The 24,140-nt window shown below is 38.3% G+C and overlaps 1 protein-coding gene and 1 non-coding gene across 11 annotated transcripts in view; both read right to left on the reverse strand.

Annotated features, from left to right (window-relative positions):
- CTNNA3 (catenin alpha 3) overlaps positions 1-24,140 on the reverse strand; it is a 1,911,430-nt gene that overhangs the window by 1,111,235 nt on the left and 776,055 nt on the right. The gene's annotated exons all lie outside the window — the stretch shown is intronic.
- On the reverse strand, positions 21,365-21,437 carry TRNAW-CCA (transfer RNA tryptophan (anticodon CCA)). Its single transcript has one exon. It is a non-coding gene; the product is annotated as a tRNA-Trp (tRNA).

Raw genomic sequence — 24,140 nt, forward strand, 5'->3', positions numbered from 1 at the left:
TATAAAATGGGGTTTTATCATATGGAGTATAACCACTAAAATTGTGAATCACCATATTGTACACCTAGATTGTACACGTAGATTGTACATCAACAGTACTCTAATTAAAAAATTATGAAGAATCTTTAATGATAATAGAGGGAGAGAGACGGCTCCAAGTATAGAGAAAAACCAACCAGCATAAGTCAAAGAAAGTTCCTAGTCATGTCTGCCCTCAGTTATCTTAAGTGCAGTGTTGACCTAGTATGTTTCCCTGAGGTACTAATAATCTAGTTCTTTCAAGATCTCTCTAACTTTTCTGTGAGCAACACACAAATCAATCCAGGATGTCATTTCCAATAGCACAGGGAAGTAATTGTTTTGAAGAGGGAAATCACTAATTGCTTTTGAATGTGCTCCTGTCAACAACTCACATTATTAAAAACAAAACCTTCCTACTAAAGGCTCACCACAAATCATCTGGAATGAGAGAGTTGAAAATGAAAGCATGAGTCAAGGAGATTTATTTTAAGATTTTCCATATCTTGATCAAATGCTGGTGACTACATTATATTTTTTTCTGTATTTTGCTAACAAAGAGTAAGTCACACATTATGTTCTTCCAGAATGATTCTTTTCTTAAAAGAGCCTTAAACAGTTATGAATCACAGATTATCTTAATGACAGATATAAGCTTCAAAGATACATTATCTCATAAAATAATAAATTAAAAATACTATTCAGAGAGCTTCATCTGTTTCCTATTTAATAATTCCATCTTTGAATCTTCAAATAGGCATCATCTAAATTGTATTTCTGGCATGTTATATGACTGGTAACATGTCCTCCTAAGATAATATTAGGCAACATAATTTTTTTTTTAATTAGTCAAAGGTGTCTGCAGCCTTTGATTAATACAGTTATTAGGAGTATAGAGTCCAGAGATAGCTCCATTGGTTAAAATCTCAACCAGAAGAGCTATATGACCTTGGATAAACAACCACTCTGAGCCTCCATTTCCTCTTCTATAAAACCAAAATAATACTACAGCCTACTCCAGAAAGTTGTTGAGAATATTATAGCAGTTTATAGATAGAAAATGATCATAGCAGAATTGTTACACAGTAGGCACTCATAAAGTATTAACTGTTATTTCCTCTCTGTGTATATACATTATAATTTTTAACTTAAAATGTTGGCCAACAGTAGAATGGAATTCTCTGATATTCGATAATTCAAGCTTCACAGAGTCAAAGCTTTTATTTAAAATAAAATTTTTCCAATATTCAACTTGGAAAATACAGATTTTTCTTAGTATACCTCAGTACTGGATTGTATGGATCAGGCATGACCATACATTCTTTGTTAGACAGACAAATGTGAATCATTTTGTAAATAATGTATTTTCAGTTTATCCTAAATTTGCCTTATGTCTATTTGAACTAATATTAAAATCAAGTTTGCTGCACCAGGGGCTCTTTTTGCACAGCTCCACGGTGACTAAAGAAGGGAAAAGATAACATAGAAACAGCTAAAAAATGTGACAAAATTTAGTGAAAGGCAAGGTTACCATGTACAGGAGAGCAAGTTGTATACTGCATAATTCTATAAAATATCATTTATATAGGCTACAGTATTAATGCTGCCGCCTTAGTGCACAATGTATGGTCAATGCTGCTGCTGCTGCTATGTCACTTCAGTTGTGTCCGACTCTGTGTGACCCCATAGATGGCAGCCCACCAGGCTCCCCCATCCCTGGGATTCTCCAGGCAACAGTACTGGAGTGGGGTGCCATTGCCTTCTCCATATGGTCAATAGGCAAATACAAACATAAACTTGGCTTCAGTTAAACTTACATCAAATTGTCAACAGAAGGACAAATTGGGATTGTTTTCCTATAACACAGCACTTACCACTTGTGCTATCTTGGCCTTGTAAATTAACTTCTCTAAATCTATTTCCTCAAAGGCCTTTTACCTGTTGAATGGGAATAGAGGTATTCGTTCACGAAGATTTTCCTATATATTCCATATAAATTTACCATGCGCTAGTCGACCTAAACTGGAGAAGGCAATGGCACCCCACTCCAGTACTCTTGCCTGGAAAATCCCATGGATGGAGGAGCCTGCTAGGCTGCAGTCCATGGGGTCGCTAAGAGTCAGACACAACTGAGCGACTTCACTTTCACTTTTTACTTTTATGCATTGGAGAAGGAAATGGCAACCCACTCCAGTGTTCTTGCCTGGAGAATCCCAGGGATGGGGGAGCCTGGTGGGCTGCCGTCTACGGGGTGACACAGAGTCAGACACGACTGGAGTGACTTAGCAGCAGCAGCAGTAGACCTAAAATATGTCAGCTGATTTTCTAAGAAACTATCACAACCCAGGGAGACAGTCACATGGCAAATTCAATTGCAACTTTTTGTTCTGTTTTTTAATTTTTAAATTGCTAAAGACTTTCCCACAGGGAACTGATTATTAAAGGTTTTTGTTTTGGAGTAAGGAAGCTACTGGACTAGACATCAAGAACCATGAATTCTAGCCTAAGCACTGCTATTGTCTTACAATGTAATGACGTGTAGCTTTCTCATATATAACATGGGAGTAAGAAGCTCTGATATCAGTTAGGAAAAGCAACAAGATAATAGATGTAAATATGCTTTGGAAAAAAATTAGAGCACAATAATATATATAGTATTATAAGTCTTTCCAAATTTCTCATTGTAGAATACACAGTAAAAAAAAAGTAAACACACACACTTTGCTAACCTCTGAAAAGTAAATAACTCTTTCTAAATGTCTTTGATCTTTTGTAACCTTCCCCTGAGTGTTGTTTCACTAAAAAGATTGATTTTATTCTGTCCTATACTATAGAAGACAGGGAAAATAAATGTTGTATATGTAAATCATCAATAAGAATAGGAAAAAAAGATTACTTTGCAGTATCATTGTATCATGCCTCTAGATAATACCCATTAATTATTAATTATTCAATATGTATCAAGCCCATTAGGTATTATACAAATACATAGAATATTTCCTCACAATTAATCCATAATATAAGTAAAGGGACTTCCTCAGTGGCCCAGCTGGTAAGGAACCTGCTTGCCAATGCAGGAGATGCAAGATGCAAGGGTTCAATCCCTGGGTCAGAAAGATCCCCTGGAGACAGAAACAGCAACCCACTCCAGTACTTTTGCCCGGAAAATCCCATGGACAGAGGAGCCTGGCAGGCTACAGTCCACTGGGTCACAAAGAGTTGGACATGACTGAGCACACGTGCCACATCATGCATGCATAAGTGATAAAATCATGCCTATTTCCCAGATGTAGATACCATTTCAGTAAAGTTAACCATCTTGCATAAGGTCATGTATCTAAGATGCTGGGGGACCCAGATTTTAGAAACATGTCTTCCCTGGACTTCCTTGGACATCCCTGGTGGCACAGATGGTAAAGTGTCTGGCTACAATGCAGGAGACCCTGGTTCAATCCCTGGGTTGGGAAGATCTCCTGGAGAAGAAAATGGCAACCCACTCCAGTATTCTTGCCTGGAAAATCCCATGGACAGAGGAACCTGGTAGGCTACAGTCCATGGGGTCGCAAAGAGTAGTACACAACTGAGCAACTTGACTTCACTTCAGATTCCATTTCAGTGAAGTTAATCATCTTGCATAAGGTCATGTATCTAAGAAGCTGGGGGACCCAGATTTTAGAAACACATCTGGCTTCAAATCCCATGTTCATCCCAGAACTCCTTACTGCCTCTTATAAAACTTGACATGGAGTCATTGATGAATAAACATTGATGAATAAATGAATGGATATATAAATGACTAGATGGATGGTTGGATCGATGGACAATCAACTGACCTCTGGAAATTATGATTTAGAAGAGCAAGACTTTGGTAGCTTAGCTGACTCTGTCACAAGCTGGAGTTTAGTTTCTATTACTCTTCCCCTTCTGCAATTTGAAAACCACAGATTACAGTATTTCCTTAGCTACTGATATGAGCATCACCTATTCTCCTATTATTGCTCCTATTGTTTATGATAAAAGCTTTCATCATACTACTGATGATGAAGAATTTCAAATTCTTGAAACCAATGGTGCTTCACCTCCATCACTGAAATCTGACTGAAGGATCTCTCTCTAGCAAAACTACAACATGGCATTTTCTATTTGCTCAGGCAAAGGCTGATAATTCTGGTCATATGGCAGTACCCTGCAGGAAAGGGCTTCTCAGGTCTAACTTAGAGAGCATGCCAAAGAATTTTACAGAAACTTCCAAAAATAGAAAGAATAAGACCAGAGTCATGGCATTTGGTTTTACATTTTACATACTTTACAAACATGCTTGATGACTGGAAGAAGAGACACTTTCTCACTTTTGTACTTCCTGCATGTGGCAGGCTGCATCTGCCCAAAGAATCTCCATTTCCCTAATATATATGAGCAATGTGTAGGCCAGTGGCCGTCTTGTACAACTAGTGGTAGGATGGCCAGTCCTAAAGTGTGATAATACCAGGTACACAGAGTAGACAGGATTTAGTAGGATTAGCACTGCATGTTTTCATAATTTCAAGTAAGGCTCCAAGAAAGTATATTCACTTATTCATTCATTCAATAATATATATGTGTTTAGGGTGGGGTGGTGGAGAAGGCAATAGCACCCCACTCTAGTACTCTTGCCTGGAAAACCCCATGGATGGAGGAGCCTGGTGGGCTGCAGTCCATGGGGTCGCTAAGTCAGACACGACTGAGCAACTTCACTTTCACTTTTCACTTCCATGCATTGGAAAAGGAAATGGCAACCCACTCCAGTGTTCTTGCCTTGAGAATCCCAGGGACAGGGGAGCCTGGTGGGCTGCCATCTATGGGGTCACACAGAGTCGGACACGACTGAAGCGACTTAGCAGCAGCAGCAGCAGGGTGGGGTGGTAGGTGTATGGAAGGTGACCAGGCAATATACACATACTATAGTTTGAATGATCAGTGATGTAGTCAGACTCATGAAGAATGACAATATAAAGTGATTGGTACCATGACACAGGTTTATATGGAACAGAGGACCAGCAGCATCACTCTCACCTGGGAACTTTAGCTTACTAAATCAAGAAATTCTGGGGCTAGTCTGGAACTCTGTGTTTTAATAAGCCAAGCCTACCAGGAAATTTCAAAGCCTGCCAAGGTTTGAGAACCACTGGGAGAGAGTGTTTTAGAAGCAGAGTGGGGGTCTTCTCAGTGGGGGTGTCAGTTAAATTGAGTCTTAAAGAATGAGTAGGCACTGCTTGCTGTCTTGTAAGCAGTATGGACCCCGTAAAACCAGTTGATATCCAGATCTAACTAAATCTCCAGATTTAATACCTCTTGGCTTGCAGATTTGGGGCTGAGAATCTTTGCAAATCATCCAGGCAATAAACAATTACATTACTCTCACTTTGCAGGATGCTGGTAAGAGTTGTCAGTTTCTCTCCAGTGAAACATTCTCTGCAAAAAGTCAACAGTCAAGGCATAGCGCTGTCATTTCAGAGTGAAATTAATGCTTCTTATCATTTTTCCTGTTACTCCCATGTAAGAACAAATTTCAGCACTCAGGCTGTTTTTAAAATAGATGCATCTGTATTTTTCCAAAGTGGGTGTTTAATTGCTTTGACTGAATTCAGCCATGATAAATCACACTCCAAAAAGCCTGAAAACTGATCTAGCGAGAGGCTGAACAGTACCACTTACCTGTTTAGCTCTTACAGGGTATGGGATACTTTTTTTTTTTTTTTCAGGAATGGTATAAGTGAGTGAGAGGCATCAGAAACCCCAATAGCTTTGCCTCAGAAAAAGAAATAATAAAAGTGAGGGGAAGTGGGTGATCATTAAAAAGAGGAAAGTGGAAAAAAGGCATAATGCAAGCTAGTTCTGTGGAGATGAAACTCATGATGTGTGTCAATAATACATTTCGTGAGAATATCCTAAGGAGCAACAGAGAACAAACATCTCATCCATCAGCTTTTATGGAGACTTTGGTTTCATGTTTCATTTTATGGTAAAATGCCCAACTTTATCAAGGGTCAAATACTTCCCCTCCGCATTCAAATCTGACTGCACCAAATGGATAAAAAGAAGTAAGATGTAACCTTTGATTAACATTATATCTTAAATTTGCTATCTACTCATTCATTAAGACAAAAGAATGCATTACTTCCAGAGTGGAAACAAGACACAAGCAAAAACACTTCAGAAGCAGATCCAGAAGTTTTATAGCTGTTGGTTTGACCCTGAAGGAAAGAGGTGGTGACGTTTTTCATCTGGGCAAGGTGGAAAGGGTATTAGAATGGGATACGAAGACCCAGGTCCTGATTCCAGCACTAGTGTTTACCGGAGGTGTGTCTTTCTGGATTCTGGCAGGAAGTAGATGACACACTCAAAAGAGATGACTCAAGAGAGTTAATGGAGCAAACTTTTGCAAAGGTTTTGGCAGAGCATAGGGAACCATCAAAGGCTGATGAGACACTCAGGGACAACAACAGGATTCCATTACCACCCTATGGCAGAAGGACAAGGAAAAATTAAAGTTGCCACAACTGCTGAAAGCTGTGCCTGCAGGACATGGCCACCACGGCTACAGCCACTGCCAAGTTAGACACGGAGTGAGGACAAAGGTCTGAATGTTGGCATCCTTCCGACCCCCGCCAAGTTTATATGGGCTTCCTTGGTGGCTCAGCGGTAATGAATCCACTGGCAAGGCAGGAGCCACAGGAGACATGGGTTCGATCTCTGAGTCAGGAAGATCCCCTGGAAGAGGGCATGGAAACTCACTCCAGTATTCTTTTCTGGAGAAACCCATGGACAGAGAAACTAGAGGGTTACAGTCCATAGGGTCGCACAGTTTGACAGAACTGAAGTGGCTTAGCACACACACACACATATTCATATGTTGACATTCTAATCCCCCAAATGATGGTGTTGGGGCCTTCAAGAGACCCGCCAAGGCCAGGGTTCCATGAGATCAGGTGCTTTTTAAGAGAGACCCCACAGAGATTCCAAGCTCCTACTAACATGTGAAGTCACAGAAGGCATGACTTATAAAATAGGAAGAGGGCCTTCCTCAGAATGATCATGCTTACTCCTTGGCCTTAAACTCCCCAGCCTCCAGAACTGTGAGGAGTACATTTCTGTTGTTTACAAACCACCCAATCTACGGTATTTTTGTTAGACCATCCCAAACAGACAAGTCAGTGAGTTAGAGAACTAAGAATACCACCGTTCCACTCCTTCTGCTGTCTGAACGTGTGCTTGTGACCCCTATGTAAGGCTAAACACAATCAGAAGCAGCGAGAGGCAGGGGTCCACTGAGACATTTCATAAAATTTAGAATCTGGGGCCTCGAGCAGCATGAAGAGGGAGGCAGCTTCAGTCTAGAGGGACAAACAGTGGTTCCTGAGCACACCAGCTATGGAATCCTGATCCTTCATCCCTGATGGTCTTCATTACTATCTTCTGTAAAACTAAGAATCTGGGCTGAAGAGTCTCCAAAGTTTATTCTATCTACTGTATCATTTGAGAAGACTGAATAAAAGAGAAATGAAGAAAATAAATGTTCTAATTGGTCCAACTGATCTATTGAAACAGGTAAATTTAGCAACTTGACTTTCATTGGTTAATAAGCCATAGGTCTTTTTTCCTACACCTGCTGTCTTGCAAGTAAAACTGTCTGTGCCTCAAGGTTATTTAGAAAGCTATTAATAGAAAGCAGATTTAAACCCAGTCTCTAAAAGGCTTAACTTTGTGCACGATAGTTCTGCCCTTATAGAAAGAATTGAAAAGATTTTTTAAAAAAATCGCATATAGCTCAGATTATTAGCTATCTCTTTGTCACAAATATGCAGCTGGGTTCAGAATTTGCATGTTTCCCAGGCAAAAGAATTCAATAAGCAAGTAAGCGAATCCTGCCATTTTATTAAAAACTTTCAGAAAACAAAAGCAAAGCAAGCTTTCACTCAGCCGGAAGCAGAACATAATCCCCAGAGCCAATAAAACATGTTAAAATTCTAGCACAAGAGCCAAATTTGACAAAGAAACCCCCTCTGTCCTTTTACCCCTGGGGAAGCTACCCTAATTGTGATTCTTACACTCTTACTTTTTGAGATTCTCCAAACATGGGTGCTCAAACAAAGGTAAAGGAAATTAAGACAGGGAGAGTGAGGATTTAAGGCTTAAAATGCACTTTAGAGATATATTAGTGAAGAAGTGAGAGGTTCTTGAAAGCACCCTTTATAGACTAGATATAATTTAACTTGTCCAAGTAGTTATACTTCTGTTCAGGGTAAGAAAATATACTACAAATGAATGATCTCTTCCCTACAGGCTTTCAACAGACCCTTCTCTCTTAATTACACACAGCACTACTGCGAAGGCCCTGCTGAGCACTGGTGTCCACAGGGTAGACGTTGAAAAAATTATAGTTGCCATGGTCGTCCTGCTGCTACCACATCCACAGACTCTGGGCAAAGGCCTACAGCAGAAGTTGGCTCAGTGTCTCAATGCAGTGGATCCATCTTTCTGACAAATTTTTATTCTTTTCTCTATAGAATTTCATTTTTCCAAATATTCAGCAATAATGGTGGCATTTTCAGAGAAAACTTACAGAGCATCCAGCAGCTGCCTGGATGGATACTTAGGGAACTCTCTAACGAGAAGCCAAGAGAGCATTTCTATTTTTATTCCTATTTTCAATCTTCATGCTAAAGGGAGATAATGAAATCTTTCTTAAATTCATTTATTTTATTCAGAGGAGTCAGGAATATTCTTTCCACTTTCAGGACAACTGAATCAGGAGAATGAAAAGCATAGAAAGGTTGAAAATCTAGTCCCCTGAGTTCTAAGAATTTTGCCCCTGGTTGTTTGCAAGAATATTGGAAAGAGACTTAACCTCTCTGAATCACCTAGAAATAGGAGATGATTTCTGCAGATACTTCCAGTTTTAACAGTCTATGACCTTATTCATCCCAATGCCCTCCATTCCATGTCTTCTAATCTCAATGTAAACGAACTTACTTTGCCCTCATTCTCTCTGATATCTTGAGCCCTTCTTAATTTCTAGGCCCATTTTTCTTTTCCTAGCTTTACTTTTCTCTCCATCCAGCCTGAAACTCAAGAGTGAGATGCTTCGCTGATACTCCCAAACTGCTACCTTTCTTGGCCCCATCTCTTACCAAAGCCATTTGGCAAGTCCCTAATATTGGATAAACTCTCCACCTCTACATTCCATTCCAAGATTCCCAGCATGAGCTGGCATCATCTCAAGGCTAGTCTATGCTGAGTTTATCATTATTTCCTTTCCTATGTCTCATCAAGCCAGGTATGTAGGTTTCCATGAGTTGACCCTCATAGCTATTTAGAAAGCTTTTTCTTTACCTCTAGCAGACTCTCTAAATACATTTCTTGCTCTCCTCAAGCTCTCAGCCTTATCTCTGCATCTATCTTCACTTTTTAGTAAAGTGATTACAATAAAACCATTTTCATAATGAAAATATTTAAAATTTAAATATAGCAGCTCATTTTTTGTTCTATTATATTAACATAAAAAATGATCTCAAATCATCTGCAAAAATCATGGGCATTTCTACATCACTTCCCAGTCAGCTTCATTTTGATTTATAAGCCTGACTACAGTTTTCGCTGTCAGACCAGATGTTGCACAGAAAATACCAGCTAAGTCTGATTGGATTTTTCAATCTGCCTCATTCGAAAGCCTACAGCAAAACAGAAGTAGTTGTGAACTTCAAAAAGTTTTAGGGCATAGTACGAATTACTAGTTGGAATTATCTTCTCAGATAATATGTGGCATTAAAATACAATGTAATCATTCATAAATGCCTATAAGAAAAAAAAGAGAAACACAAGGTATTTAACTGAATCAAAATATTATGAGCATATTCTGTCTTTGACATTCTGAAAATTATTGAAAGATACATTTCACTTTGCAAGTATCACTTCATACCACAATATTCCAAACCAAATTTTAAGGGGGAAATGTGGAATAGGATAGTGTAGGATCTGTGATTGATAGAAAACTTTAATTCCACTTGGTAGGTGCCACTGGAAAAGGGGGAGTGATAGGATAGGGATATGGGCAGTGTTGGTAAAGGGTAAAAGGAGAAGGGAAAATCTATAGAAATATTGATAGTGACCTAATACAGGATGGGTCTTAAGTCTTTGTGCTAAGACTATTATTTAATCCCATGGACCCTCAGAACAATGTTTTTAAATGCTTTTAAAAAAGAATGAAAGATTGATTTAATTATATCGACATAGTTATCACAGTATTAGATACACAAACGTGATATAGTAACGTATGTGTGACTTTATAAAATGGTCAATAGCATGATCTTGCATTAGGTCTGATAACTGCCATCATTTTAAAAAAGGAAGAACATAAACTCTCTTTAAAGTTAGCTGTAATAACTATAATATGTTATGTTAATATTGGTGATTTTCATTGGTGTCTGTCATGCCTGCTATACAGTTCGTCTCTTTAAATCACTCCAGTTTTCTGTCCCACAATTCCACTGAAACTGCTCCCCTCAAATGAAATGTATTGCTAATTCTAATGTCCATTCTCAGTTTCCATCTTACTTGACATGTCAGCAATACTGAACACAACCGATCACTTCTTTCTCCTTGGCCCACTATTGTCAGTAAATTCAAGGACAGAACTCACCACTGACTTTCGTCTTGCCTCGCTGGCTTCTCCTGTGAAGTTTCTACCAACCTCTTAATGTTGGAGTGACTCAGAAATTAATCCTTAGATCTCTTCTCTTTTGTATCTAAATTTATGTTTTGAGATATTTCACTAAGGCTACTAATACAGACATACACAGATGACTCCAAATTTATACCTAAAGCCTGGACCTCACTGCTGAAGTCTAGACTCATATATCCAATTGGCTTCTCAACGTCACCTCTTAAAGGAGTAACAGACATCTCAAACTTAACATATGTAAAACCGTGATCCTGATCTCCCCACCAAACCTATTCATCCCTTAATATTCTCAGCCCAGTTAATTGACATGCTCAGGTCTTTGAAGTCATCCTTCAGGCTTCTCCATTCCTTTCAAATCCACTTCGAACCCATTACCAAATCCTGTGACCAGAAGACACATTCTAAACATAACCAGAAGCTGGCATCTTCCTACAACACTACTACCAGTACTCTGGCTCAAGACATGAAATTCCTGGCCTGGTTTAGCGGTAGCCACCTAATTAATTTCCACCTTCATTCCATCTGAAAATGTCAGCTAGAGTGATCTTTCAAAACATAAGTCCTAGTATGTCACTTTTTTGTCCAAAACCCTCTAACGGCTTCCCCGTTTCCTTCAGTGTGAACAGCAAGGCCTCAACGCCCTGCAGCACTGATGTGTATCTTCTTTCTGACCTCATCACCTACAGCTCTCTCCCTGACCCGTTACCCACAGGCACATTCTTCAAGGCCTCTTACTCGTTCCCCGTGGCTGCAACAGTCTCCCCTTCAGACGTCCACGTGGCTTACTTCCTAATTTCTGCCAGGTCTTTACTCAAATGTCCCCTCAGTAAGGTCTTCATGATCCCTTCTACTTAAAACTGTTTTATTTTTATCTTTGTTTTATTGTTCTCCAGAGAAACTATCACCATATAATGGCATGTGTATTTTATTTGCTTATGTCTTCCCCAATAAGGCATTCCATAACTGCAAGTATTTTTGTCTGTTATGTTCACGGATACACCCCTAGTGTCTGGCATAAAGCATGCATCTATTAAATAGTTGTTGACTAAATGATTGAATGAAGAGATTCTTTTAATCTTATCTTCTGTGAATACCAGCACATTTATCCACTGCAGTAAGAAGCACACATAATTCTACTTGCAAAAACTGTATCATACTCTGTAAATTGCCTAAGATTGTTTTAAACATGGTGCTTGAGATGAAACAAAGCTAGTGCCTGGTATTTGCTATAGAATTATCGTAAGCATTAACTAGCAACTGATGACTATATGGGACGGTGCCCTCACAAAAGGGATGCTGCTGCATGGTGTCATGGAAAAACAAGAGCTTTGAGACAAACAAACATAGCTTTGAACTCCATCTCTACCACTTGTGAGCTATGTAATGTTGGGAAATAACTGACCTCTCTAAGCCTCAGTTTTTAAGCTGTGGGTAAAGAATTCCCCTGAAATGCAGGAGACCTGGGTTCGATCTCTGGGTTGGGAAGATTCCCTGGTGGAGGGCATGGCAACCCAATCCAGTATTCTTGCCTGGAGAACTCCATGGACCGAGGAGCCTTGTGGACTGCAGTCCATGGAGTCTTAAACAGTCGGACATGACTGAGCAGCTAAGCACACAGAACTAAGCCTCAGTTATTTGTTACATGGAAAATGTCACCAATGTGTCTCAAATGGAATTATATGTGCAAAGCGCCTGGGCCTTTGAAAAATATGCTCCTTGTGCCAGTTCTCTCTGCAGGCGTATTACTTTCGAGGTGGGAGAGTAAAAAATAGAGTATTTTAAAATGCTCAAAGAAGTGTAAGAACAGGACAGGATGGGATTGGCGTCACATGAATTGCCAGCCACCTCAGGTGTTGATTAGGATAGACAGACTGATTAGGCTAACCCTAACCCTGACAGTTCCCACAAAAATGATATTTAGGTCCCTTTTCAAGGTAAGGTATATATGGTGTCTAGAACATAGGTCTAAAAATAGAAGGAGGCTAAGACTATCCATGAGGAGGAGCAGGGTAAGATGGATCATCTGAGAGGACTAGTGGCAAAGAAAAAAGGTGAAGCTGGGTAGAATTTGCACTAGAAGGCAAAGTTGCCACATTCTCAAGGATTTATTATCCAAGAAGCTTTATCAGTGTATGGATTTTTATCCACAGCAAATTCATAGGAAAAACTTTGTCACACTGTTTCATGAATTTATAAAAAGATTCTTGTCTCTCCTTAAACAAAAATGAGGTATGAGAATTCTATAATGGAGAAAAAAAATATGTTTATCTACTTTCAGTCAATCTAAAATTCTTAGTTACTGAGACAGAAAGAGCTAGAAGCAATGTATTTTTCATAAATCATTGAAGATTGTTTCTCATACTTTTTGTATTTTTAAAAAACTGAGACACAAAGAGAATGGGTTGGAAGAAGACAAGAAAACAAGAAAATGAATAAAATGTTCATCAGATGGTAGTAATTGCAGATCTTCATGAATTAAGGGCCAGGATTCCTTTTTCCTAGGGAGTGTACCTGCATGGATGTTGCCTCACTTTAGACTAGAGGTGACTCTTAAGAGACCTTCACCATTATGCTTATAAACCAAGTATGTCTGTCAGGTGACTTTTGGTTCACTTCAGAGAAACTCTCATCCTTCCTTGCTGACCATCACAGGACAGAGTCACCAATTAGCCTGGAGCTTGCATTTTCTCTTCTTCCAGAAGTTCAGGATTTTTCCCTAAAGCTAGTAAGGCAACATAGGAGTAGAAAGAAGAGATGAAGAGAGAAAGCAGAAGAATGAACCATAAACCCAAACAGATCTGGGATGACTAGGCTTTACCTTTCACAGGTCAGTCAAGTTCAAATCAAATCTCAGAATTAAACCCTGCCTAATATAAAGCCTGTGCTTAGAAATATACTTAACAGAAAAAATACATTTGCAAATGATAAAAAATTACAGCTTATTAAAATTAATAAGAGGGTGAGTTCTATGATAAAATCCCCACATTTTACCCCTTGAATTAAAACACACAAGCAAATGCCCCCTTCCTCAAAATTCTCGCCTCTGTTCTGCTGGCTAGTGGTTTGTGAGTGCCAGTCGTGGGCCGGGTGCTGTTCTTTGTTCCATGCCAGAGAAGCAGTTAAGAGTTGTGGGTGGAGGTAGGCAGTCTCCTAGATTTATACACTAGTTTTCTTTGGGTTTCATTTTAAAGCTTTTTTCCACATAATGAAACCAAACTAAATATTCCCAGGAGAGCAAAACAGCTCCCCAAATCTCCAAGCAACTTCCATATATTGAGAAGGATTACAAGGCTATGGTTTTCCAGTAGTCATGTATGGATGTGAGAGTTGGACTGTGAAGAAAGCTGAGTGCCAAAGAATTGATGCTTTTGAACTGTGGTGTTGGAGAAGACTCTTGAGAGTCCCTTGGACAGCCAACCACTCCATTCTGAAGGAGATCAGCCCTTGGACTTCTTTGGAAGGAATGATGCTAAAGCTGAAACTCCAGTACTTTGGCCACTTCATGCGAAGAGTTGACTCATTGGAAAAGACTCTGATGCTGGGAAGGACTGGGGGCAGGAGGAAAAGGGGATGACAGAGGATGAGATGGCTGGATGGCATCACCGACTTGATGGACGTGAGTCTGAGTGAACTCCAGGAGTTGGTGATGGACAGGGAGGCCTGGCGTGCAGCAATTCATGGGGTCGCAAAGAGTCGGACATGACTAAGTGACTGAATTGAATTGACTGGCTGTCCTTCCACAGCAAAATTATTTTCTCTCTTCAATCTTCCTTTACTTCCTTGCTCTGTCAGGGAATGCATACATTTCTAAAAATATATAATATGGGGAAATAAAACAGTGCTTTTCAGCTTCCATATCATTTTCTATGTTAAGTGCATATATTAATTTCATGAAGTGTGCCTTCTTACAGTTATAAAATAATTTTGGAATAAATGTACCCTCCTGGGCTGTTTCCAAAACCAGTGGGTTGCTTTGCAGGCATTGAATAAGTCTGGGTGTGGCATCAGCTTAGCATAGTTGAGTGCAGTAAAAGCATTGTATAGCACTGTGGTCAGGACTCAAGATTGATTCCTTTATCTCTTGTACTTTGATAAATTACTCAAGATGGCTGCTTGTTTGTTTCTTCATTTATAAAACTGGGACAATAATAGCTCTTATTTCACAGTACTATTGTGAAAAATAGAGAAGCTTCTGGTATATAGAAAAACTTCAATACATGTTAGTCATTTTATTCATTGGCATTAGTAAAGGAAAACAAGTTAATTATTACCAGAAACTATATAAAAATCCCCTATTTCCAGTCAGAATTTAGTAGATAAAATTCCTTTAAATCATATTTTAGCCAATTAAATTAATTTTTTAAGTAAAGATAATCTTATTCCCACTTTTGATATATAAATTTTCACCATCATATAATTAATCCTTAAAGATTCTTTGTATGATGTATTATAAAATAAATTTATTTGGATTTCATTATTTTTTAAGAGAACCGTCATATGATTTTTTATGATTTTTAAGGAATTACCATGCAACTGTGTTAACTTAACCAAGCACAAAATGGTTTTGTAGAGAAAATTTCAGGAAATTACCTTTCAGCTTATATTAAGGAATAGCTAAAAGTAAGCTACCAGATTCAAAGAGGCTTTTTAACAGACCCAGGTGTGGATCAGTTTTAGTGTGATAAATCTAATGGAACTTATAATCTTCAGTGGGGCGGGGGGGGGGGGGGGGGGGGATGGGGAAGCAGGACTTAAAATTAACAACAATAACAACAAAATGTCCTTTCCCTAATCGCTAAGAAAAGAATGAAACCACAGTAAGTTCAACATGATCATTGACTGGGGAACAATGTACTTACAACTTGCTAGGAGAAAAAGCCAATGTCATAAATCAGTGGGCACTCACATTGCCATATCTCTGCATTACCCCACACAAAACTAGTAGTACTCCTAAGACGTGTTTAGTGGTTTTTTCTTATGTTTTCCTTCATTCATCCTCTATTTCAAACTCAAAGAAATGGGATAAGGAGAACAGAAATATTTTTGTATTTTGAATGAGGCGGTCTAGCTTACATTTATATATATTGTTGCAATTGTTAAAATACAAGTTCCAAGAGGAAGAAGAAACATTGGGCATCTAACATAAAACCTGGTAAAATTTATTAGGATCAGGCAATTATTAACACTTCATTAGAATTATTGATAATTCTGGTAATGAGGGCTTCCCTGGGGCTCAGAGGGTAAAGCGTCTGCCTGCAATACAGGAGACCTGGGTTCGATCCCTCAGTCAGGAAGATCCCCTGGAGTAGGAAATGGCACCCCACTCCAGTACTCTTGCTTGGAAAATCCCATGGACAGAGAAGCCTGGTAGACTACAGTTCATGGGATCACAAAGAGTTGGACACGACTGAGCGACTTCACTTTCTGGTAATGAACAACGGAGAATAGTAACAAGGGGATGAAAAAAAAATAGATTCTTTGTCTAGAAGTGCAAGACTTTAAGTCATGTAACATGTACATATACACATACTTTAGCCTTATCATGAACCATGATACTCAATTTTTTAACAATTAAAATATTGCCCATTATATAAGGCCAGATACATATAGGTAACATTTGAATAAATTACATTAAATAATTTACAAGGGCTTCCCTGGTGGCTCTGTGGTGAAGAATCTGCCTGCCAAGGGAGAAGATGGGTTTTTAGTCCCTGGGTTGGGAAGATCCCCTGGAGAAGGAAATGGCAACCCACTCCAATATTCTTGCCTGGGAAATCCCATGGACAGAGAAGCCTGGCAGGCTGCAGTCTGTGGAGTCATAAAAGAGTCAGACACGACTTAGCAACTGAACAAGAACAATAATAAACAAACAAACAAATTGCTGCATCTGGCTAGATGAATTAACAATGGCACCTTTTCCTCAGCACTGCAGGATTTCAACCACTATTTGCATCCCCACCCTCTGCACACCTTTGATCCTTACACACAGAAAATACAACCATATGTGAGGCAGAACTGTGAGGACAATTCATTAAAAATCACATTCCCAGACAGAATGAGAACGGATTGTTTAAACATCATTAAGATAATAAATGGAAAATCTAAGAAGGAAGTCTTTAGAATATTTTGAGATCAACCATAAGGTAAGATGAATGTGCCAGGGATAAAAAATAATCTCTTTAGTAAATCTGAGTTATCATTAATTTTATGCAATGCTTTCAAAAAGTACTACTTAAGAAATATTAAATATAATATGTCTGGACATATGAAATCCTGATTAATATGGAATATACCCCCTTAAAAAGTTCAACTCAACAATAACAGTTAATAGATTATTAGAAAGCTGGAAGCTGTTGTACTCCTTGAATAATAATAAAATCCGTGATTTAATGTACTTCAAATTTTAAGAATTCTCTATATTCTCAAATAGATTTTTAAAATAGTATGGAATTGTTTTCCCCTTCTTTATATAAAAACATAAGAAGTTATAACCGAGGAAACACCCTGACCATCAAGTTCCCACTTAAAGGCAATTCTTTGCCCCATGACTACCGAGGCTGAAAAATTCAATCTGTTCCTAGAAACAAATTGCCAAAAACCCACAGGACTTATTGGAATTATTCAAGATCACAGCACTATCTCCCACTGACATCAAACAAGATTAGTGTGTCACTGGCAATGGATTCTGCTGTAGTTTTTTTTTAATTTCGACATGTTTACAAAACAAAACCAAGAGACAGACAGATTCTAGATTACAGCAAGTAAAGACTAAGGCTGTTTAAGAAAGTATATCTGAATAGATATGATAGATATGATGTATCTAAAAATATATATACATACAAACATATTTATGTTTCTTTGACATTACAGGAAATAAACTTTTTTTTAAAGACCATGAATTTAAGCTGGAGAAAACCCACTTATAGAATACCATATTTTGGGGGAAGAAACTGGATATGAATAAAGTTAATAAATCTTAAAATAAATGGGAAAAAAGAGACTGGATCCACGAAATTCTATGAAACAAAAGGATCATATGGTCAGTACCATGAACAGCACCTAACACAAAAAAGCTCCTTAATGCATATTCATATGAAGAAGAATGAATGAATGACTATGAACTTGAATATATAGCATCATATTGAATCCAACATGTACACTTTTAATAGGTGGAGTCTAAATACATATATTTCTATTTTATGAGCTGTTTCTTTTAATATAACATCTATTGCTCTATTTTCTGAAAGAAGAAGCAAAATTGCTCATTGCAAAATGCCTTTAAAATATCAAGAATTAATGTATTAGTCACTTAGTCATGTCTGACTCTTTGTGACCCCGTGGACTGTAGCCCACAAGGCTCCTCTGTCCATGGAATTCTCCACGCAAGAATACTGGAGTGGGTTGCCATTTCCTTCTCCAGGGAATCTTTCTGACCCAGGAACTGAACCTGGGTTGTTCAGTTCAGGCAGAACGAATTGCAGGCTAAGTCACTTCAGTAGTGTCCGACTCTGTGCGACCCCATAGACGGCAGCCCACCAGGCTCCCCCGTCCCTGGGATTCTCCAGGTAAGAACACTGGAGTGGGTTGCCATTTCCTTCTCCAATGCATGAAAGTGAAAAGTGTAAGTGAAGTCTCTCAGACGTGTCCAACCCTCAGCGACCCCATGGACTGCAGCCTTCCAGGCTCCTCCATCCATGGGATTTTCCAGGCAAGAGTACTAGAGTGGGGTGCCATTGCCTTCTCCGCTTAGCTACCAGGGAAGCTAAGAATTAATGAGAAATGTAATGTAAACATAAAAGCAACAAAAAGATAAAACCACCAGCAAATATTTTTGTATCTATGCATAGGTATCATTTATACATATATATTTGGAACCATACAGATGTCAGTTTTATGTCTTCTTTTTATAACTTATTATTACACTATTGGACAAGAAAATGGCAACTCACTCCAGTATTCTTGCCTGGGAAATCCCATGGACGGAGGAGACTGGTGGGCTATAGTCCAAGAGGCCTCAAAGAGTCGGAAATGACTGAGCAACTGAGCACACATATTACATTATTAGCAATTTTCAAGTCACTAAAATCCTTCAAAAATATAAATTTTAATGTCATCATATTGTTCCAGGATATTAAAGTGTAATAATTGAATTATTGTGCTATTGATGTACGTTTGAATAATACATAACATAAAAATACTGGAGGGGGATTTTAAATGGCCTTGTCCATTAAACTTTTGTTCTATCTTTGATTGTTTCCTTATAATACATTTCTATATGTCAAAATGCATAGACTTAGATTTAGCATTTTTGATCCATAGTACCACATTGTTTTTCTGATAATTTGTATTATACCTACTACCATCTAGTAGCTGTGAAAGTAATTATTTCATCACACTAGAATGTAGACATTTTAAGATCGCATTTACAGTTTCATATGTGAGTAGGAAACAGCAACCCACTTCAGTATTCTTGCCTGGAAAATCCATGGGCAGAGAAGCCTGGTAGACTACAGTCCATGGGGTCACCAAAGAGTTGGACACAACTGAGTATACACACACACACACAGATCAAAATTGATATAATGCAAATTTTAATGCTGATTAGATTTAACATTTTTTTCTATGTTTATTTGCTATTTGTATTTCTTTTGGCATGTCTATCTCACATTACAGGAGTGAAGCTACCTCTTGCAACTCTCATAAGGATATCTTCAATATTTCCTTAGCATGAATAACATCATGCTGCCTAAATGCTTCTACCAGAAATATCTTTCTGAAACTATATAAAAAGTTCTGAGTCTCAAGGTTACCACATAAATATGAGTGAAACAATAGTGATCTACCTTAAAGATAATTGTAATAATTGTGCTCTTCCACAACACAATTATTTCACATTGTATTTTATTTATTTTTTTTGGATACTATTTTTTATTTTTTTAATTTTACAATATTGTATTGGTTTTGCCATACATCAACATGAATCCGCCACAGGTATACATGTGTTCCCCATCCTGAACCCTCCTCTTCCTCCCTCCCCATACCATCCCTCTGGGTTGTCCCAGTGCACTTACACAATACAATTTTTACAAAATAATTTGAGACTATAAATGTTTGAAAGACAAAACTAATTCTATATATATATATATATATCAAATTGCAGATATGGCAACAAATTCAAAATCACTGTGACCAGTAGTGAACCTCTAGGCCTCTCATGGACTGTCACATCTTTAAACACACAAAAAAGACAGGTACTCTGAGTTACATGAAGTTTAAAAGCTCTGAACTAAATGGCTGTTTGGGGAGGCCTTACAAATAACTGTGAAAAGAAGAGAAAGGAAAAGCAAAGGAGAAAAGGAAAGATATAAGCATCTGAATGCAGAGTTCCAAAGAATAGCAAGGAGAGATAAGAAAGCCTTCCTCAGCAATCAATGCAAAGAAATAGAGGAAAACAACAGAATGGGAAAGGCTAGATATCTCCTCAAGAATTTTAGAGATACCAAGGGAACATTTCATGCAAAGATGGGCTCGATAAAGGACAGAAATGGTATGGTCCTAACAGAAGCAGAAGATTTTAAGAAGAGGTGCCAAGAATACACAGAAGAACTGTACAAAAAAGATCTCCATGACCCAGATAATCACAATGGTGTGATCACTCACCTAGAGCCAGACATCCTGGAATGTGAAGTCAAGTGGGCCTTAGAAAGCATCACTACGAACAAAGCTAGTGGAGGTGATGGAATTCCAGTTGAGCTATTTCAAATCCTGAAAGATGATGCTGTGAAAGTGCTGCACTCAACATGCCAGCAAATTTGGAAAACTCAGCAGTGGCCACAGGACTGGAAAAGGTCAGTTTTCATTGCAATCCCAAAGAAAGGCAATGCCAAAAAATGCTCCAACTACTGCACAATTGCACTCATCTCACACGCTTGTAAAGTAATGCTCAAAATTCTCCAAGCCAGGCTTCAGCAATATGTGAACCATAAACTTCCAGATGTTCAAGCTGATTTTACAAAAGGCAGAGGAACCAAAGATCAAAATTGCCAATATCTGCTAGATCATGGAAAAACCAAGAGAGTTCCATAAAAACATCTATTTCTTCTTTATTGACTATGCCAAAGCCTTTGACTATGTGGATCACAATAAACTGTGGAAAATTCTTCAGGAGATGGGAATACCAGACCACCTGACCTGCCTCTTGAGAAATCTATATGCAAGTCAGGAAGCAACAGTTACAACTGAACATGGAACAAGAGACTGGTTCCAAATAGGAAAGGGAATACATTAAGGCTGTATATTGTCACCCTGCTTATTTAACTTATATGCAGAGTACATCATGAGAAACTCTGGGCTGGAAGAAGCACAAGCTGGAATCAAGATTGCCAGGAAATATCAATAACCTCAGCTATGCAGATGACACCACCCTTATGGCAGAAAGTGAAGAGGAACTTAAAAGCCTCTTGATGAAAGTGAAAGAGGAGAGTGAAAAGTGAAGTGAAAGTGAAGTCGCTCAGTCATGTCCAACTCTTTGCAACCCTGTGGACTGTAGCCTACCAGGCTTCTCTGTCCATGGGATTCTCCAGGCAAGAATACTGGAGTGGGTTGCCATTTCCTTCTCCAGGGGATCTTCCTGACCCAGGGATCGAACCCAGGTCTTCTGCATTGGAGGCAGACGCTTTAACCTCTGAGCCACCAGGGAAGCCTGGTGAAAAAGTTGGAGAGTGAAAAACTTGGCTTAAATCTCAACATTCAGAAAACGAAGATCATGGCATCTGGTCCCATCACTTCATGGGGAATAGATGGGGAAACAATGGAAACAGTGTCAGACTTTATTTTTGGGGGCTCCAAAATCATTGTAGAGGGTGATTGCAGCCATGAAATTAAAAGATGTTTACTCCTTGCAAGGAAAGTTATGACCAACCTAGATAGCATATTGAAAAGCAGAGACATTACTTTGCCAACAAAAGTCCATCTAGTCAAGGCTATGGTTTTTCCAGTGATCATGTATGGATGTGAGAGTTGGACTATGAAGAAAGCTGAGCACCGAAGATTGATGCTTTTGAACTGTGGTGTTGGAGAAGACTCTTGAGAATCCCTTGGACTGCAAGGAGATCGAACCAGTTAATTCTAAAGGAGATCAATCCTGGGTGTTCTTTGGAAGGACTGATGCTAAAGCTGAAACTCCAATACTTTTGCCACATTATGCGAAGAGTTGTCTCATTGGAAAAGACTCTGATGCTGGGAGGGATTGAGGGCAGGAGGAGAAGGGAACGACAGAGGATGAGATGGCTGGATGGCATCACTGACTTGATGGACATGAGTTGGGTGAACTCTGGGAGTTAGTGATGGACAGGGATTCCTGGTGTGCTGCGATTCATGGGGTCACAAAGAGTCGGACACAACTGAGCAACTGAATTGAACTGATAGCAGGATCAGATGTAGTATTAGATTCAAGCAACTACAAAAGTTTATGGTCTGTCAGTATGGCCACTGGGATTTCTTTACACTTCGTCTGTTGTATTTTTTGAATTTACACTTTGGTTTTATAACACCATTTCTTAGAAATACATCCATATATTTTCTGCACATATGAATCAGCTTCTTCTCTATAAATAGCAAGTATTTAACAGCTATTATTTTCTTCTAAGATATCCATGGTAATATCATTTTTAAGTTCAGTGAGGTAACTGGTGGCCAGAAGCCAATTGGTCTTCCTCATAACCAACAAAAGACATATATCTTTGAAAAACAAAAATAAAAGTCTTCTATTAGGGCAATTTTTAGCACCTACTTTCATATAACATACTAATAATGCTAAGAAAATATATTTCAAAGTGAAAGCTAAAGAAATTTTGAGATGATTATGACCTGAAATATCACTAAATATAACCAGAAAATCTGTGTCTAGATAATGACAGTATTTTCAGAAATCATCAAGACTGTACTTTCTCAAAAGCCGAAGTCTGTCTTTTCCTAGACTTCAGGCAGAACTAGTTCAAAAGTTAACAGATGATTGCCCAAATAATATTTGAATTAAACCTAAAAGGAAACTCAGAATATATATCTTCATTCTCTGTAAGCTTGCTCTTTCTTCTTGATATTCCTTCATTTTTTCCTTTAGATTATAGAAATAAGATCTCAGCCAACTTCAGTGTTCAACTATGGAGATGCCCTCAACCAAATTAAACAGAAAAATCTTATTTATTAATTATGCTAAGCTTGCCGTATTTCTTCTTCCCTTCATGCAAACTTATTTGCATTTCTGGGTATGTGCATTATTTGGTCTCTTTATAGCCTTTTCCTCCTTTCTGTGATTAAGGGGAAAAAAATGAAGATGTATCAAATTGGTCTTTAATTACAGGAGACACAGTAAACAGGGAACAGAGTGAAGTAGAATAATCACAAATTTTAGAATAAGCATAAGACTGTGCTTAAATCCCTATTTTATCTTTAACATCTGTGTGGCTTTGTGCCATTTATCTAGCTCCAAGTTCATATAATACAATGAAGTGTATAATTCATTCATATGCTGGGACTGTTTTATGTAAAGCACCCAGCAGAAGGCTTATAAATAATAAGTAACCAATAAATGGCAACTGCCATCATCCTTACTGTGTTGGTAAGAGCAGTATAAGCCACTCACTCTTCACTGAGTTTGCAGGAAAGCCCTGCCAATTATGAATTGCTAACAAAAATAAAACACTGATATAACTGGTTTTCAACAAAAAACCTTGTCATTTCTACTATTCTTATAAATTCACACCAGCCTTTTTTTCTGCACTAGATCTTATTCTTGGCCAAAGTCTTATATAGATATAGATATATACACAACATATATATATATAGATATATGTGAAAGTATGAAAGTGAAAGTGAAGTCACTCAGTCATGTCTGACTCTTTGCAACCCCATGAACTGTAGCCTACCACGCTCCTCCATCCACGGGATTTTCCAGGCAAGAGAACTGGAGTGGGTTGCCATTTCCTTCTCCAGATGATCTTCCTGACCCAGAGATCGAACCAGTGTCTCCCACACTGTAGGCAGACGCTTTGCGGTCTGAGCCACCAGAGTCCATGTGAAAGTATATATAAATAAATATATACACACAAAATCAGAGTGTATACTTTTGTTTTAAAACAATACAGTGTATTTCAGTATATTTCATTCTGTTTATATCATATTTGTTTCAGGAACTGGAAAATTAAATGCAGTAATATTTCTCTATTTAACCCCCCATAACTTTTGAAAATTCTCATCTTTTTTCCTTGAAGCTATGGTCTTTAATAACCTTTATAATGTCTTGAACTCCACACTCCACTTAAGCTTTTTTAAATGTTGCCATCGCACACCTACTTTTGAATTTGACAATATATCACCAATTTATTGTGGTTTTCAGGTTCCA

Source organism: Bubalus kerabau, chromosome 1, assembly GCF_029407905.1.
Source record: "Bubalus kerabau isolate K-KA32 ecotype Philippines breed swamp buffalo chromosome 1, PCC_UOA_SB_1v2, whole genome shotgun sequence".
NCBI classification, from domain to species: Eukaryota; Metazoa; Chordata; class Mammalia; order Artiodactyla; family Bovidae; genus Bubalus; species Bubalus kerabau.